At 43.0% G+C, this 16,019-nt stretch overlaps 1 long non-coding RNA gene across 1 annotated transcript; it reads right to left on the minus strand.

The window, feature by feature from the left end:
* Window positions 1-3,345: 3,345 nt before the first annotated feature.
* LOC142771294 (uncharacterized) lies at window positions 3,346-4,415 on the minus strand. The gene is made up of 2 exons (XR_012885861.1): window positions 3,971-4,415; window positions 3,346-3,889 (listed from the first exon to the last, which is right to left on the minus strand). It is a non-coding gene; the product is annotated as an uncharacterized LOC142771294 (long non-coding RNA).
* Between the last annotated feature and the right edge of the window lie 11,604 nt (window positions 4,416-16,019).

The following is a 16,019-nucleotide window of genomic DNA, read 5'->3' on the forward strand; positions in this document are numbered from 1 at the left end:
CTATTGTCCTATAGCCCTTTACTGCGGTAATTTTTACAAAAATAGCGTCCCGCTCATATTTCAAACATATGGAATCAAGTTCCACCTACAAAGAAGATATTTTAGCTAAGTGTGAAAAATTGCAGTACTGACTGTTTTCTTAATATCATAGTGCATTGGCTTTATAAAAGCACGCCAACTCAAACCAGCCCCTTCATGTCTCACAGTTCCTCATTGCACCGTATTGCATGAGTGGCATTGTTCATATTTTTATAATATCTTCTCATACTACACTAGAAGTCGAGTAGCATGCTACGCAGCTTCTGTTCAGCATACCACCTGTTATTGCTTTCTTTCCCAACAGAATATTGTCCAAACACCCTCTACCAACGGTCCTTGTTTATATTGCTCTTATATATGCCAGTCGGCGTGTAGCGGCATTTCTATTTCACCCATACATTCGCGCTTACCTTTTGCTCTGAACTCTCGCGCAACTTAAGAAAAAAAACACACTCAGCTGAAGCTTTTCACCTTACTTCACTCAGTTAATTATCTTAATCAATTATCCAGCTGTGGGACTTGGCGTATGGCGTGCGATAAAACATCAGGTAAAAAGAAATAGGGTGGAAATAGAAAGCAAAGAAGAAACACAGAAAATAAAAAAAAAGTTGAGGGCAAAAAAGAAGTTCGTCAAGCTATACACACGAGGATTACTTGCATGCAAGGTGCCAATACAGTCCTTACCCGCTGTCCATGATGCCCGGAATAAAATTTGCATCAGAGAACAGATTGAAGCTGCCACTATGGAGAGTTAAAGCGCGGTACAAGAGTCGAATTCCCCTACGCGGAGCAGATAGCCTTCATATCAGTGGACGCAATGGGTTAGAACACAGTTGTTCGTGTTTTTTTTTTCCACAAGGGGATTATTTTTATTTTTATTTTAACACAGTTTGCTTTCGACGCTAAGTCCGGGACTTGTAGGTGAGGCTACTTTGATATGGAAAATCCAAAGCATGATAAAACTGAAGGGAAGTATGAATGTCATATACTACGGGAAGTTGGCTTTCCCGTTTTATGGAGGATACTTTTTATATTAGCTAAGGTGGCAGTCTATTTTATATTATTGTTGTCAAGGAATATAAAATTTTGTTTTAGCGCTTCAGAGTTAATGGGTCACCGTTCATATTCTAATGAATGTTTCGCAAGTCAAGAGAATACAGCTTCTATGCATTTTGACTATCGATGACCTCACGTTACTTCAATTTTCTGATGACCGATCAGAAAGAAAAAAACGTGGTTGATACCTCTTTTTTTTTTAATTCGTATAACGAAAGTGAAACGTTTCCTCCCAGAGATATTTGATCGTTTATTGTGCATTGTTTAGCCAAGAATGCAAAGAAATGAACACTACAGCAATTCAAATGTCACGCGATGAACGGCAAGTAACTCGAAGCTTGCAGCGGACACCCAAGGCAGAAAGAACGCATCAAACGTGCATATACAGCACGAGCATGGAAAAACAACTGTCAAAGCTCAACACTTTAATAAGGCACGCTGCTTAAGCCTAAAATAGACGCACGAAATCAACACACATATGTATACACAAGACTATATAGCCCGGACAACTGTAAATATTCTTACTTCTTCGTGTGTGAGCAGTATGCTCCTTTCGCAAGCGTGGCTATATACAGCAGCAAGCGAAATGACCGTCCTGTATATGTGTTTTCTTCTTCCATGTGGTCGTGATTTGCGCTCAAAGTTGACTATTTATTTCTGACCTTTGTGCTCCTACGAATCACGAGTCTGGTAAGGGCGCGCGCAATAGAGACCAGGCTCTATGGAGGCGGTGCTTACCGAAACGCGACAAGCGATAGCCTTCAGAGAGCATTCAACGCTAAAGTCCCTTAATAGAGAATATCCAGGGACTTCACTCAACGCGAGCTTGTCACGCCATCTCGCTCTTGATGACGAAAACGCGCTAAAGTTAGGCACCGTGTTTCTGGGTTGAACATATGTTAAAAAAGTGGTGTACAAGATTTCACGCATGTGTGGAAACAAATACGATGGCCAGACGGGCAGGTGTCTCTATAAAGGCTTCGGCAGCACAACAAAAGTGTGCATAAATCAGTGCAAGCTCACGTGCAAAGTTGCTTGAATTGTCGAGATTGCGGATGCCAGCCGTATTTCCGTGAAACCGTGGTGGTCGCTCTAGGCACAATAATCATTTGATTTGATTGATATGTGGGGTTTAACGTCCCAAAACCACCTTATGATTATGAGAGACGCCGTAGTGGAGGGCTCCGGAGATTTCGACCACCTGTGGTTCTTTAACGTGCACCCGAATCTGATCACACGGACCTACAGTGTTTCCGTCTCCATCAGAAATGCAGCCGCCGCAGCCGGGATTCGATCCCGTGACCTGCGGGTCAGCAGCTGAGTACCTTAGCCACTAGATCTAGTGGTCACAGCCACTAATTTTCAATGGAATCGCACTGTTTAAAAATTTTTGTATTTCCTTTTGGTTATCTGTTTTTGATCTTGTATCTTTTTTCTTCCTTTCTTTAATTTGTAACCATGCAACGCCACCACATAAAAGCATCATGTGTCCGTTCAAAACGCTCAGTTGAAAGTTCGCGCTTGTGTCCCGTCTGTCTAGTCCTTCATCCCAAGTGTTCGTCTTATAAGCTGTGCACCATAACGTAACGATGAATAGCTTCCAATTCACCTGAGCAATTAGCCTTATAAAATATTTTCATCAATATATATAGCGTATTCTCGAGGCAAAGCAAGCATGTTTGTTTTCAAGTGTTGTGATAAAATAAATTTTTATATTTTAATGCCAATATAGACCGCAATGGCAGAGCAATGCATACCCTGGTGGGCAAATATGGCCAGGTTTTACTTCTAGCTCATGGCCACGCAAACATTTTGGAGTAAGGTTTACGTATAAAAGAACAAAGCGACTTCATATCACTTTCTAACTTCATATCACTTTTTATAACTTTGTATAACATATCACTTTGTTTATAACTTCATATCACTTTGTTTTACATTCGGCAAAGAAGCGTCGCAAATCTCAAGAACCTAAGCCATCCCAAGCAGATCTGAAGCCTGTACCTCCCATAATTCCCATGGGGGGTGCAAACGCCGCTGAAGGAGTTCGCGTGCACACTAGCGCCATATTCTCCTCTAAGTACTTGTCACACCTGTCCCGTTTATTAGGGAGGCGATCGCCGGGCTAATTCCAAGAGCCGAAGTATCGGCCCCCCGAACCGCACCACGAAAGCGTGGACAATTTAGAAGTGGTCCTTATTGGTGCGCCAGCGGACGCCGGCTGTGGTCCAAAGAACAAGACAGAGCCGAGAGTTGATAAACAAACAAAATTATATTCTCATTAACGGCAGATCAAAAACAATACACACGTATGCACACTCCACAATAGTTACATACAATACGTCACCAAACAGACAATGTACTACACAGTACAATCAACCACACTTGAAACAACGGACACAGACAACAATACGCACTACAATGCAGTCGCATGCACTGACCGACCAAGACACTTAAAGACTAAAGAGATATAAAACCTATTCAGTCCAAAGTCCTTGGAACAAAAGTCTGAATGATACTCTTCCGAGAATCACTCACTCAAAGTCCAGCGTTGTTGTCGTTCCGCAGCTCTCGAAGTTCTCTTCCAGGAAACCTCCCGTCTTCAATTGGCCACTCTTCAAACTTCAACTTCTTCGCCGGAAATCCGTCGGCTTCACACACGCAGCTGTTGCCCGCGTCTTCGCTCGATAGCGGTAAACCCACGCTCTTGCCTGTAGCTCGAGCCGTCCCTACGGACCACAAACTTCGCCGACTACACGGCGGACTCTCTACGCACTCTGGCGCTCACTTCCGTCTCCTCCTGTTCTGTCACTACGGGCAGAACCTTCGCCGACTACACGGCGGAATTCCTACGCGCCCTGGCGTTAACTTCCGTCACCTCCTGTTCTGTCACTACGGGCAGAACCTTCGCCGACTACACGGCGGAATTCCTACGCGCTCCGGCGCTAACGTTCCGTCTTCTCCTGATTTCTCGTCTCGGCTGCTCGGTTAAATACCTTGCGCGCGACTTTCCAGATCTTTCTCGTCATTTCGTAGGCGCGATACGCAGCGAAGGCTGGGGAGAGGCGAGACGGTTTGTCTGCCCTCCGCGTCGGATGACTCAGCTCGGTCTGACCCCGCCCCGTTCGTTCGAGAGAAATCGCGGTCTTGCTGGGCCGCAGATGTGGGGTGAGGAGGATCGTCTGCGAAGCCGTGCTTCTGCGGGGAGAGCGCGCGCCCGGGAGCCCTGGATGTTTGCTTTCTTTTTTTTTTCTTTTTACCTCGCGGCGTTTCTGCCGCCCGTTGTCGCAAGGATTTGGCGGCGCGCTCTTGTTTAGCGCTCGTTCTGTGACAGTACTATTGTATAAGACTCCACGAATTCTAACATTAAATACCCTTTCTTCACATTAGCCATGCGAGCAAGTTCATATTCGCATACTCTGAAGATGTATGACTTAAGATATAATTTGGAAGTTTTTTTTTTCTTGAATATTGCGTGAAGCAAGTCTTCTGCCATCGAAGAAAACGCCACCTCAGAAATATTCACTGCGATTCAACGTTTATTTGCTGATCTTCTAAGAAAAATGCATTTGTTTGAAACTTAGATCTAATCGTCTACCCATGCACGTATGTTAGTGATCATATGGTGAATAGAGATAAAACACTCACTTTAAAACAATGTGATATGACGTGATCCAGCAATGTTAGATCTTGCAATCAATTTGTGTATTCGGTTCCTAAATGCAATCTTGATGTGTACGCGCATCCCTTTTTTTCACAAAATATAAAAGAGTGGAATCCGTTGCCAGTGGCGGTACTGAATTCGAAGAGCATAGAAAGCTTTGAAAACTGCATTAAATATATGTGGTGAACATTGAGCGTTGCTATAGTATTGCACATATATTGCCATGTTGTTCGAAAATACATCGCGTAGTTACTTCATATTGCATACTATACCACCATGACAATATATGTATGTACGTTTTTATTACCGGCGTTTATATATTTTTCATTTGTGTATATTTCAATTCTGTCTTCATTACAATACGTTGTACTTGTCTTTGTTTTATGTTTACTGTACCCATCCTGGTACGGCCATTACGGCCAACAGTATTTGAAAATAAAAAATAAATAAAGAAGCAAAAAAAAGAAAATCGGATCTAAACAAAAAGAAACCGGGAGATTACCTTCTCCACAGCCAACTACCGTTTAAATGCGTGGAGCTAAAGAGCAGAAACGGTTGTAGGATCTCCAAATATCCGGATGCTAGGAAGATAAATAGGGTAGTGAATGCGTGTGCTGCTTTCTTCCAAAAAGTAATAAAGCAAAGCAATGGAGGTACGCGATTATACCAAAAATGGCTGGTAGGAGTGAAGGCAGTTTTACTTCATTTTTGCCTCTAATAGCACTTCCTTCATTAACTATACCGTATATCTACCGATATTGTTTTTCGTGATACTTCAGTTGATATACGCTGTAAAATTGCGGTCATATAATAATAGTCTTTGTGCGTTTTGGTATTATATAGTGTCTTCTTCATCAATCATGCGACAAAGAAAACTGGTGCGATCGACCTGCTTAATTGTGCTATCTCTTATTAGGCACCACAAACTACCATGTGCAGATTGTGCTGACGAAGTATTTTTGACAATAAAACGAAGCTTCTGTTTCTTATCACAACGGCTGCCTCTGTCCAGACTGCGAAAATGTATTAGGCAAAGACACGCTTTAACATGCTTTAGTACGTGCCTAAACACTACTGATCTGCCAAAAAGTTCAAACGCTCAAAAATATTTGCGTAAATAAAAAAAAATGTGGAGGCTAACTTCTCTTTTACATTACATCAAGTGATAAAGATACTAGCTTATATGAACCATAGAGTTTCAGCAGTACGGAGACGCTGTTCTTTTATTATCTACTGCAACTGGAAAAAAAGTACTTATGCGTTTTTATTTGCATTTTGCAATAATAAAACTACTGCAACCATAACTTGTCGAAACAAATGAATAAAGGAAGAAAGAAAGAAAGAAAGAAAGAAGGAAGGAAAAAAGAAAGAAAGAAAGAAAGAGAGAAAGAAAGAAAGGAAGAAATAAAGAAAGAAAGAAAGAAAGAAAGAAGGAAGGAAAGAAAGAAAGAAAGAAAGAAAGAAAGAAAGAAAGAAAGAAAGAAAGAAAGAAAGAAAGAAAGAAAGAAAGAAAGAAAGAAAGAAAGAAAGAAAGAAAGAAAGAAAGAAAGGAACTGCGAAGATGTGCTGAGGCTATGTCACGTACGCATTTGTTTTAAGCTGGCGTCCCTGCCCGAAAATCTATGGCGACACATTGTCCACAGAGGCACCAGCATTGCCGTACGTGACCACTGCCCTATTTATTGTCGTCTCCTTGGTCAGTACGAACTTTGCGCCGCTGGGCTGCACTTTCTCTACCACCGGGTTCCGCAACAGCTGCCGTCGTTCGCCTTCCACATGCGTTCCATAGTTTTCATGGTAATGGCCTTCCGCATCGTTGTCACTATGTTTATGCCGTCTGGAGCTCTAAACCCCCTTTGCCTACCAAGCCTATGTGTGTGGGCTCATCACTCGGACTTCCTTATAAATCTCCAGAGGCGCGATCTCAACGTACACCCAGCACGGCCGCTATTCACCAGCCACCAGTCAGGCGGGCTTCTCAGTCCAGACAGAAGTTGAGTGCAGCCCACTTTACATCATATGAGATGGAAACCTGGTTCAGATAAATGAGGCGGACCTCGTTCAATCTATGTGGTTAGATGCCATGGTAGCGAGTCGAAAGGCGTAATAATGGGACAAGTTTATTCATTCAGATACCCAAATAATTCTATCCACTCCAACAGATTGCGTGGCACGCGTAAATTGAAGAGACAGGAGATAGAGCTAGTTCGAAGGGATCGATTGTATTAAAACGTGAGCGCACAGACCACATGAAAAATAGCGTGAAATTATGGGCTTTTTTTTTTACTTCGATGAGGCTTCCCCGTGAAAATTCTTCCTAATAATTTTGATGTTTTTCGTCCCATTTTCTTGCTTAGAACAGACATTTCTTTGGCGTGCATCTAAATTACATGCGCAAATATTTTGCGAGAGTACTGCTGATCGCTTGGGTAGAAACGATCATTGTGCGGTGAAAGTAGGCGGCAATAGTAGTTTACTGCGCTGATGTTTCCGTTGTGTATCTTTCTAGTCCCTGATCTCTCTCTTCTTATGCTTCTTCTCTTCCATCATTTCTGCAATTATTTTTTCCCCTTCTTTAATCATACGGTGTAGGGTAGCCACCCGGAAGTTTTTTTTTCTCCATGTTTACAAGCGCAACACTTTTAAGATTGAATTTTCTACTCGACCTCATAACAGCCATCGTATGCAATCAATTCAGGAAGGCGAGTTGAGAAAAAAAGGGAAATGTAATAATAATGAGCAATATAGAAACATACGAAAGGTTTAGGTACATTACCTTTTGTGCCAAGATACCCTGGAAAAGACTATTGAGCATATTGCACCAAGTTTTCACGGTATTTCTCGAGTAAGCCCACCTAATAATTCGGCATTTTAAGCTTTGCGTGACGATAAACACCGGAACGCAATGACTTGGGAACACTGCGATGCTACTAACAGATATATGACTTATTATTAGGAGTTCTGTATATATTTTATTACCAATGATTGAAAGAGCAGGATCGGGCGACCTGATGAAGCGATAGAGTGTCGGCCATGGACAACACAATTAAAGGTACATAAAAACAAAAACAAAAAATTGCCCGCAGCTTCCCTCGGGGGAACACTGAGGAGGATGCGGACCATATAATTGGTTAACGGGGTGTTAAAGTGCGACTTACTTGGGTCGATGGCTAAATTGGTTAACGTGGTTGTGAAATGGGGTGTTAAATTGCGACTTACTTGGGTCGATGGCTAAATTGGTTAACGTGGTTGTAGGAGGGGGTGTTAAATGAGTGAACACGTACACACGTATGCGAAAGGGCGGCGCTGGTCGAAGGGACGTCGATCATTGTGTTTGTGGATTCGTTGGAATTCATTTCACCGCGACCTTGGACGTCGACGCGCCGTACAAACCAACCGACGAGCGGCAACTGAGCGAGCGAGCGCCGACCTTGAGTATATATACAGCACGACGGCGCATGCACTGTCAGCTGTTGAATGTTCTCGAAGCGCGACGCCACATGCGCGTCCACTGGAGAATCAGGAGAATTGTAGATGTCGAACGCGGTGTGTAGAGGAGGAAGGGTGCACAGATGGTGGAGGAGTGAAGCGCGCGCGGTGTGTAGAGGAGGAAGGGATGCACAGATGGTGGAAGAGTGGGCGACGGCGCGACGGCGCATGCGCGCGCGTCAGCTGTCGAATGTTCGAGAAGCGGTGCGGACGGCGCGGACGGCGCGGACGGCGCACTACAAGGCGCGAGTATAAGATGCTCCGCATCTAAAAACCTCCCAGTGAAGTATGCATTATGGTCTGTATGGTGCTTTCCCTATCTCGCGCAATTTCCCCACTGCTCGGAACAAGACCAACAATAATATTGCTGTCTGGTGTCTAGAACTCCTTTTTATGCTTGTACAGTTCCTGAGAGATACCCAGGCTCTACACCTTGAAAACTAACGTCGCAATTCTTTCCCCGAAGAAGGAAAGAAAGCGAAACGTGGAGGTGCATGCCACTGTAAAACAAATCCTTCGAGCTGGAGGAATGCGCGTCAGTAGAGGGCCCTGGAAATATGCATGCGAAATATGCCACCTGTCTAGTAAAAACACACAAAAGCTTTCACGAAAACGACGTTCTATGCGATTTGGTGGAGGCCATCTTCAGGATGTTTCTTCAGTGCTTTCTTTTCATATGTGAAAGAACAAGGTGTACCTGCAACGATGTCCAACTTCAAATGGCGTTAGTAGACTATAAATGTTATGGCTAAGTACTGATTCCACAACAGGCGTCCGTATACTGTTACTAACTGAAATTTTCTCGTGTTAGTGCGTGTGCAGTCGAGAAATGAGTTTATGAATTCCTGAGTCTCGGAAAACGTTTAGTGTCCGTGCAGCTTGTATCTGTACAAGGCAAAGCTGCGTACGAACCTCTCAGAGCATTCGAGTAAGAGCCTAAAATTGGAATGCCAGGGCACATCGTAATTCTGGAGAAACGTTGAACTTGCTTCGCAAATTTTGTGGTTGGTAATGTTTGTTTTATGTCCACACATAAATTCACGTCAGTGGTGCCGCTTTACGATGTGTCTACGAAAATTAGCGACACTGTCTAAGCATATACTTTCTACATCCTAACTTTTATCTCTCAAGTCGGTGTCACGGCGTCAGTGCCAGCGTGCGCGTCATTAGTTGTGGGTGAAATAGTGGCGTTGCTTGTGAACGAGAAATTGTGATTGATAAAAATGCTGAAAGTAATTTCTCAGAGCCGTAATCGAAACCAGGCAGACTGCATGGCAGTCACTTGCTTCGTTAAAGAGCCATGTCAGTGTTTTAAAACTTTTAAAACAAAGCTACACAGGAGTTATACAGTGCGACCAATCGCGTGAACGCATGTAAAGATCCATTCTTCCTAGTCCTCGTCGCACAGTGCGCTGCTGAAATCAAGATGTTCATAGAAGCGTACAATGCACCGGGATTTCCACCATGTGAACTGCGCTACAAGTGCGGTGTTTAAAAGCTCATTATTACAAAACACGCAGAAATAACTAGTCATTCTTATCAGTAAGAAGACGATCAACAAAACGTGCAGCTGCATATACCGCGTATTGGCTCACTGACTGGGTACTTCTCTAAGTCGCATAATGATGAATTATGACGCACTGGGTTTTCTGCGAAAGCTTGAAACAGCCGACGTTTCACACACAGGTTTTCTCCTACTAGCGGCATGATTTAACTGTCCCCTAAAAGACGGAGCCCATAGAGTACACGGAAAAGCTTTGGGAATGGGATTACTTCCACATGCAGATTTTGTGTGTGTGTGTGCGTGTGTGTGTGTGTGCGTGTGCGTGTGCGTGTGCGTGTGCGTGCGTGCGTGTGTGTGTGTGTGTGTGTGTGTGTGTGTGTGTGTGTGTGTGTGTGTGTGTGTGTGTGTGTGTGTGTGTGTGTGTGTGTGTGTGTGTGTGTGTGTACATGTCTTACGGTTTTATTAGGATTTTCACTCGTTAGTATCAATATTGGTATCCCACCACTTGCATATAAATTAGAATGAGCGAGCGCTCATCTAGTGCAGCTACGTTCTTCGACTCAAAGTCATCAATTCTTACTCACGATGCAATTTTTTTTCTCACTGAAGGCTTCATATACAACGCCAGGGTATAGTTAATGGCCCCTAATCATTCTGCTATGATAGAAACCAATCTTCTAGTACTACAGAGATAGCATACAACCACAAGACGCATCCGAGTAATGCTTTTTTCATGAGTAACGGTGGTATTCTTATATTTTTTTCTGCGAGTCGAGATTAGAACCCGTGGCACGTTCATCAAGGCGCGTGGATCTCAGCATATCCTTAGGGGGCTGACGTTGTTGCTAAGAGCATGTCATTTTACTTATTTTTCTTTCTTGATCTTTCTGCAGATGCATTGCTGTTTCTTTTATTTGCCTTCTAAAGTTAAACTCTATGAGAAACTTCGCGTACCACTGATTTCTGCGCCCTCTTAGGACAGAACTTGCTCGAACAAAGTTTTAAATTCTGTCGCTAGCAATCAGGAGAGTCGGTGAAGTGATAACTGGTGAAACTTTGTTTTTGGTTTTCATTTTCATTTCATCAACGACGTCTCTTTCCTGTGAACTTCTGGAGTAAAATAACTGCAAAGAAGTACACATTTTCAATCCGAAGCCTTCCGGTAAAATTGCATGAAAGTATCGAAGAAAGTTCTGATGAATTTTCATGTTTCGGCTGCAAGGTTTGTAAATTTTTCTAATGTTTCCCTTGTCTTGCACTTTTCAGTAGCAGAAACTTTCGTGTAAACTAATGAAAGACCAAAATTGTGAAAATAAGAGCAAACGGTGCCCTGACTCCGACTACCATACTTGCAAAATCTCGAAATTCTGTCGAACAAATTTACACGTGTGCTAGATCTTTAAAGGAAGTGTAAATTTCTAGCTGAATATTGGCAAAACTTCCTGTTTTTTTTATATTCTTCTTTGCAATCGTCCAAGTTGTGGCCTCGTCGTTTTTTTTTTATCATCGAACGACTTTCAGGACAGTGCGGACACAATCGATACAGTCCTGGTCATATGGGCAGTATCTAGTTACCCAAACTCCGGCTTTAGTTTAAAGAGAAATGTTCGTGTTCGTTAAAGAAAAATGTTCGTGTTCGTTTAGTTTAAAGAGAAATGTTTGTCATGTTCTTAGTTCACATGGCAAAGTTGCGCTTCATTATTAGCAGTTCTTTTGGTAAGATAAGAACGCAATTCATATCTTTGCAATGTACTAGCGTACTTATGCGTCTACTAAGTTTTATGTGCATGGTGAATCCATAATAAAGTAGTGTTATGTTAATTAGCGGAAGTGCGGCTACTTATTCTTGCTAAGTATTTTACAATATTCACTTTTGAATAATTGTATACCGTTCTAAGTGCTCTAATACATTAATTTATTACAGTTCTCGGCACTGACGAGTAAGGAAGCTGGTACCTTTGACAAGCCGTTGCGCGACTTTCTGTCCTGTCCCCTCCTTTTCTCATTTCAGAAAAAAACTAAGAATGAATGAATGAATGAATGAATGAATATTGAAAGAAAAAAGTGAAACTGAACATTGTGACCGGATGAAACGAAGTCTGAAATATTGTAGCAGTCAGGAGCAGAAACGCTTCTTTGTTCTTTGTCAAACTATGAGGTAATCAAACTGCAACTGGTGCAACGTCTATTCCAGTTCGAAATATCTTCCTTCTATACGACTGGCTGCTATAATACAGTTATTCATTGGTAGGCCACATACTGCTGCTGATGAAGCACTGTAATTCGTCAATTGAACAATGGGGTATTCTAGGACGAAACTTGAGAAAACTACATGGCTGCGTTCTTCGCGTTCCGGTGTTGCTCCGTAGAAATGCGGCAAAAAATCGAACTCGCCACCTTTCACTAGGCACGCGTAGAATGACAGTCACATAACAGCTCGCATGCATGATACCTCAAAATATACGTCGTTACGGTGGTTAAGTTGTCTGTGAGACCCTCTCTAGGCCAGAAGACAAAACATTTGAAAGTTGCCTCTTGATAAAACAGCTTGTTGTTGTTAACAAACAATGAGGGTTATTTCTTATCTATTTGTTTTATTAGTGAATTTTATCATTGCAGCAGGGGACAGATAAGCGCGTGGATGTAGAAACTCCAAATAAATTTGACTCTCTGGCCTGAATGTAATAATTTCAGCTTCAAACGCAATTTATGGAAAAAAATATCAACATAAAATATTGCGCATAGGAACTTATCATGGAAAAAAGAAGCGATTTATCGCTTGATTTTCATCGTGAAGATCACCGAGCCGTCGGTAAATGAACTTCCATCTCGCTAAGGCGGATCAAGTGGGTGAACACCTGCGGGACTCATCGAATCTCGATCCAATGAATAGCTACTGACTCCCACTTACCAGTCTTTTCGATTGCACGATCCATCGACAAAAAAAATGTGGGTGCCACTTTGTCAAACGACGTACCATGCGGGTGGACAGCCTTCATATGACAATGATTTGCTCGAGTGCCTTCGAAGGCATTCCTTCTGCGCTCTCCCATGTAATACGGGTACCAGGAAGTGAGACTTCATTTCCGAAGTGCCGGCCGGCGACTCCTTTCGTTCTACACCGCCTCCGGCCATTCCGGCCCTGATTGATCGGCGCTTTACCGGTAAGCTTCTCGCCGACCCGGCCGTAAGACAATGACTGCCCGACACAAAGGAAAGGGAGCGGACTGAATAAACGAGTATATCGCCGTTCCCGTCGCAAACACACATTATTCCCTGTGGAAGTCTTCTCTGAAACATATGCACGTGCGTTTTTTTTTTTGCGCTGAGTAATTCGCGTGGCATTACGGCCGCATTTATTCTTCCAATATGCGACAAGTGCCACTTCCCTGGGTCCATTGTGCCAGGTTAGCGAGTTGGCAAAGGGTCCTGATGGCCGGTGCAGACTTGTGACTAGGCACAAAGCAAGCGTAAACGGGACAGCGCAGAGGTGTTTGAAATGAGAGGATCGAGATGCAGGTACGTGAGCTGCCCTTATATACCTTTTATTAATGAGGAACAGGCTTTTCTGGAAGGTGCGTTGCTTCGTTAATGTACGAATGAATCTTTTTCTTTGCCGGTCAGTTTTCGGGCGTGTGCATTGTTTCTCATTTTTTCCTACCCATATATATCCTTGCTTATTTTGATTGAACTATAAGGTGATAGACAGTGCCTGTGACGTCGTTTTATTCTCTGTCCGTGTTTTGTTTGCCCAGGCTGTCATGTCGTCTGTTCATTCCTCGCTGAAGGTGAAATAAGTCCCACCTCTAATGGCTTCCTCATTTGTGGACGTGGAAAGTAACATGGGATGGCTGTTAGGGTGATTTCACTGGAAACTTCATTTTTGATGATTTACACTTGACGAAAATGTCTCCTTGTTATTTCGATAACACTACTGGTCCAGATAGCCTCTAATCTTTTCTCTCAATGGAAAGCTACTTGAGCTCATAGCAGAGGTGCGTCAGTATGGTTTAGTACGATATGGAGCGCCGGGTGCTCAAGTGCACATTGCAGGGGGTGGGGGTGGGGGTGATTGAAGAAACGAGAACATCGCAGGGCGCTCTTTTTATTGCACTCTGAATGTTGTGGTAATAAAAAGTTCATGGTGTATTTCTTTATGGCAGGACTTATTTATCACAGGTATTTATCGCTATGCCAGTTAAAAGCACTTGAAAGGAAATGCGGTACAGCTGAACATAGAGATAGCACAATATTCGTTTGTTTTATAGTGATATCATGTAATAAGCAGCACTTGGGTGCCTTAAGTTACCAAAATTTGTTTTGCAAAATGGCGATGATATTTCTGTTACCTTTAGGATAAAAATTTTTTCGTGGCAGCATTTTTTTTTTGACAATTGATAACGATTCATATGGCAGTCGAGTAGGGGCCAATAGCACTCAGAAATGCCCGAATAATTTTCCAAGAACTGTGGAACACGACAGCCAGGCTGACACCAAAGATGACTGATTATTGAAGCGCAAACTTCCGTAACATATTATAGGAGTAACACGTTGATTTGGGGGAGTGCAATGAGCTGCTGTGTTTTATTAGATAGATAGATAGATAGATAGATAGATAGATAGATAGATAGATAGATAGATAGATAGATAGATAGATAGATAGATAGATAGATAGATAGATAGATAGATAGATAGATAGATAGATAGATAGATAGATAGATAGATAGATAGATAGATAGATAGATAATCAGATTATCATTCATTGCGTCAATGCTAAGGCTGGTTTCTTCAACAAGATCTCAGTACCTCTTCTAAAACGATACTCGGAATTCCTCTACTTTCCCTCTCTGCGCAAGCTCATTGATTGGCTTCTTGCAAATCAGTTTCTGTCGTTCTTTTTTCAAGTCTAGGCGAACTCGAGACCGTAAGATTCTATGGTCACTGCATCGTACCTTGGCAAGCACTTCCGCATCCTGCACGATGTCTGGGTGTGCATTCATTATAAAGTATATTTCGTTTTTATTTTCGTCATTAGGGCTCCTCCATGTCCACTTGCGGCTTCCTCGTTTTCGGTAGAAGGTATTCAAAATCCGCAAATTATTGCGTTCTGCGAACTCTACTAGTAGCTCTCATCTGGCATAAAAAGATAAATAGAAAGAAAGAAAGGAATAACGAAAGAAAGAAAGAAAGAAAGAAAGAGAAAAGAAAGAAAGAAAGAAAGGAAGAAAGGAAGAAAGAAGGAAAGAAAGAAGAAAAGAAAGAAACTATCGCCCTCATTTTATTCGCAGTTGACCGCTCCGCATTATATAATTTACAGCATATCGACGGAGCGAAGTATTATGAGTGGGCGAAGCGTTCATCCATTCGTTCATGTTCATTCATGCGTCAGTTCGTCCACGCTTACAACCGCGCGCCCGTCCATCCCTCTGTCTCTGTGGCTGGCTGGCCGACTGTCCGTCAATTCGTGCGTCCATCCATCTGTCTGTCTCTCTGTCTGTCTGTCTGTCTGTCTGTCTGTCTGTCTGTCTGTCTGTCTGTCTGTCTGTCTGTCTGTCTGTCTGTCTGTCTGTCCGTCCGTCCGTCCGTCCGGCCGGCCGTCAGTCCGTCCGTCCATCCATCCTTCCGGCCGTCTGGCCGTCCGTCAACTATGCGAAATAGTCAACAACACGAAAAGCACTAATGTTATCAAAAAATATTATTATCGAAAAATTGGCAGATCCCATGTACAGTGGGAATCAATGATATGCGGAGCACCAATGAGAAATGATGATATGTCACTTTAAAATCAGCACAAAGTAATGAGGGGGAGGTAAATGATGCCGTATAGGAGTTCAGTGTCATGATTACTTTGTTTAGATGTGTCGTTTGCCTTCGTCATCTACTCGCGTCACGTGATACCAAATTTCGTATATATGTGGAGCTAGCGTAACGGCCGTGACCACGCTATGAGCGTGGTATGTTGTCATGTTCTTACATGAAACGCGTGTTAGGATTATCATCTTTGCACCAGTTATATATTTCGTCAACTATTGAAGTTACGTAACGCCAAATTTTGTTTATGTGGAGCTAGCAAAACGGCCGTGAGCGCTTCATGAAGGGCCCAAAATACTCCAATGTAGCGTTACTCAATACAGCGACGCTACGTTAGCAAAACACGAGCACTTATAGTCTGACGCCAGGCGCGACCAGCGTCCGTCAGCGCGGCCCGACGGCAACCACCACAAAATGCTGCATTTCGCGCCGATGCGTTAACCTGAGAACACTGCGTCT

Source organism: Rhipicephalus microplus, chromosome 9 (assembly GCF_043290135.1).
Source record: "Rhipicephalus microplus isolate Deutch F79 chromosome 9, USDA_Rmic, whole genome shotgun sequence".
NCBI lineage: Eukaryota > Metazoa > Arthropoda > Arachnida > Ixodida > Ixodidae > Rhipicephalus > Rhipicephalus microplus.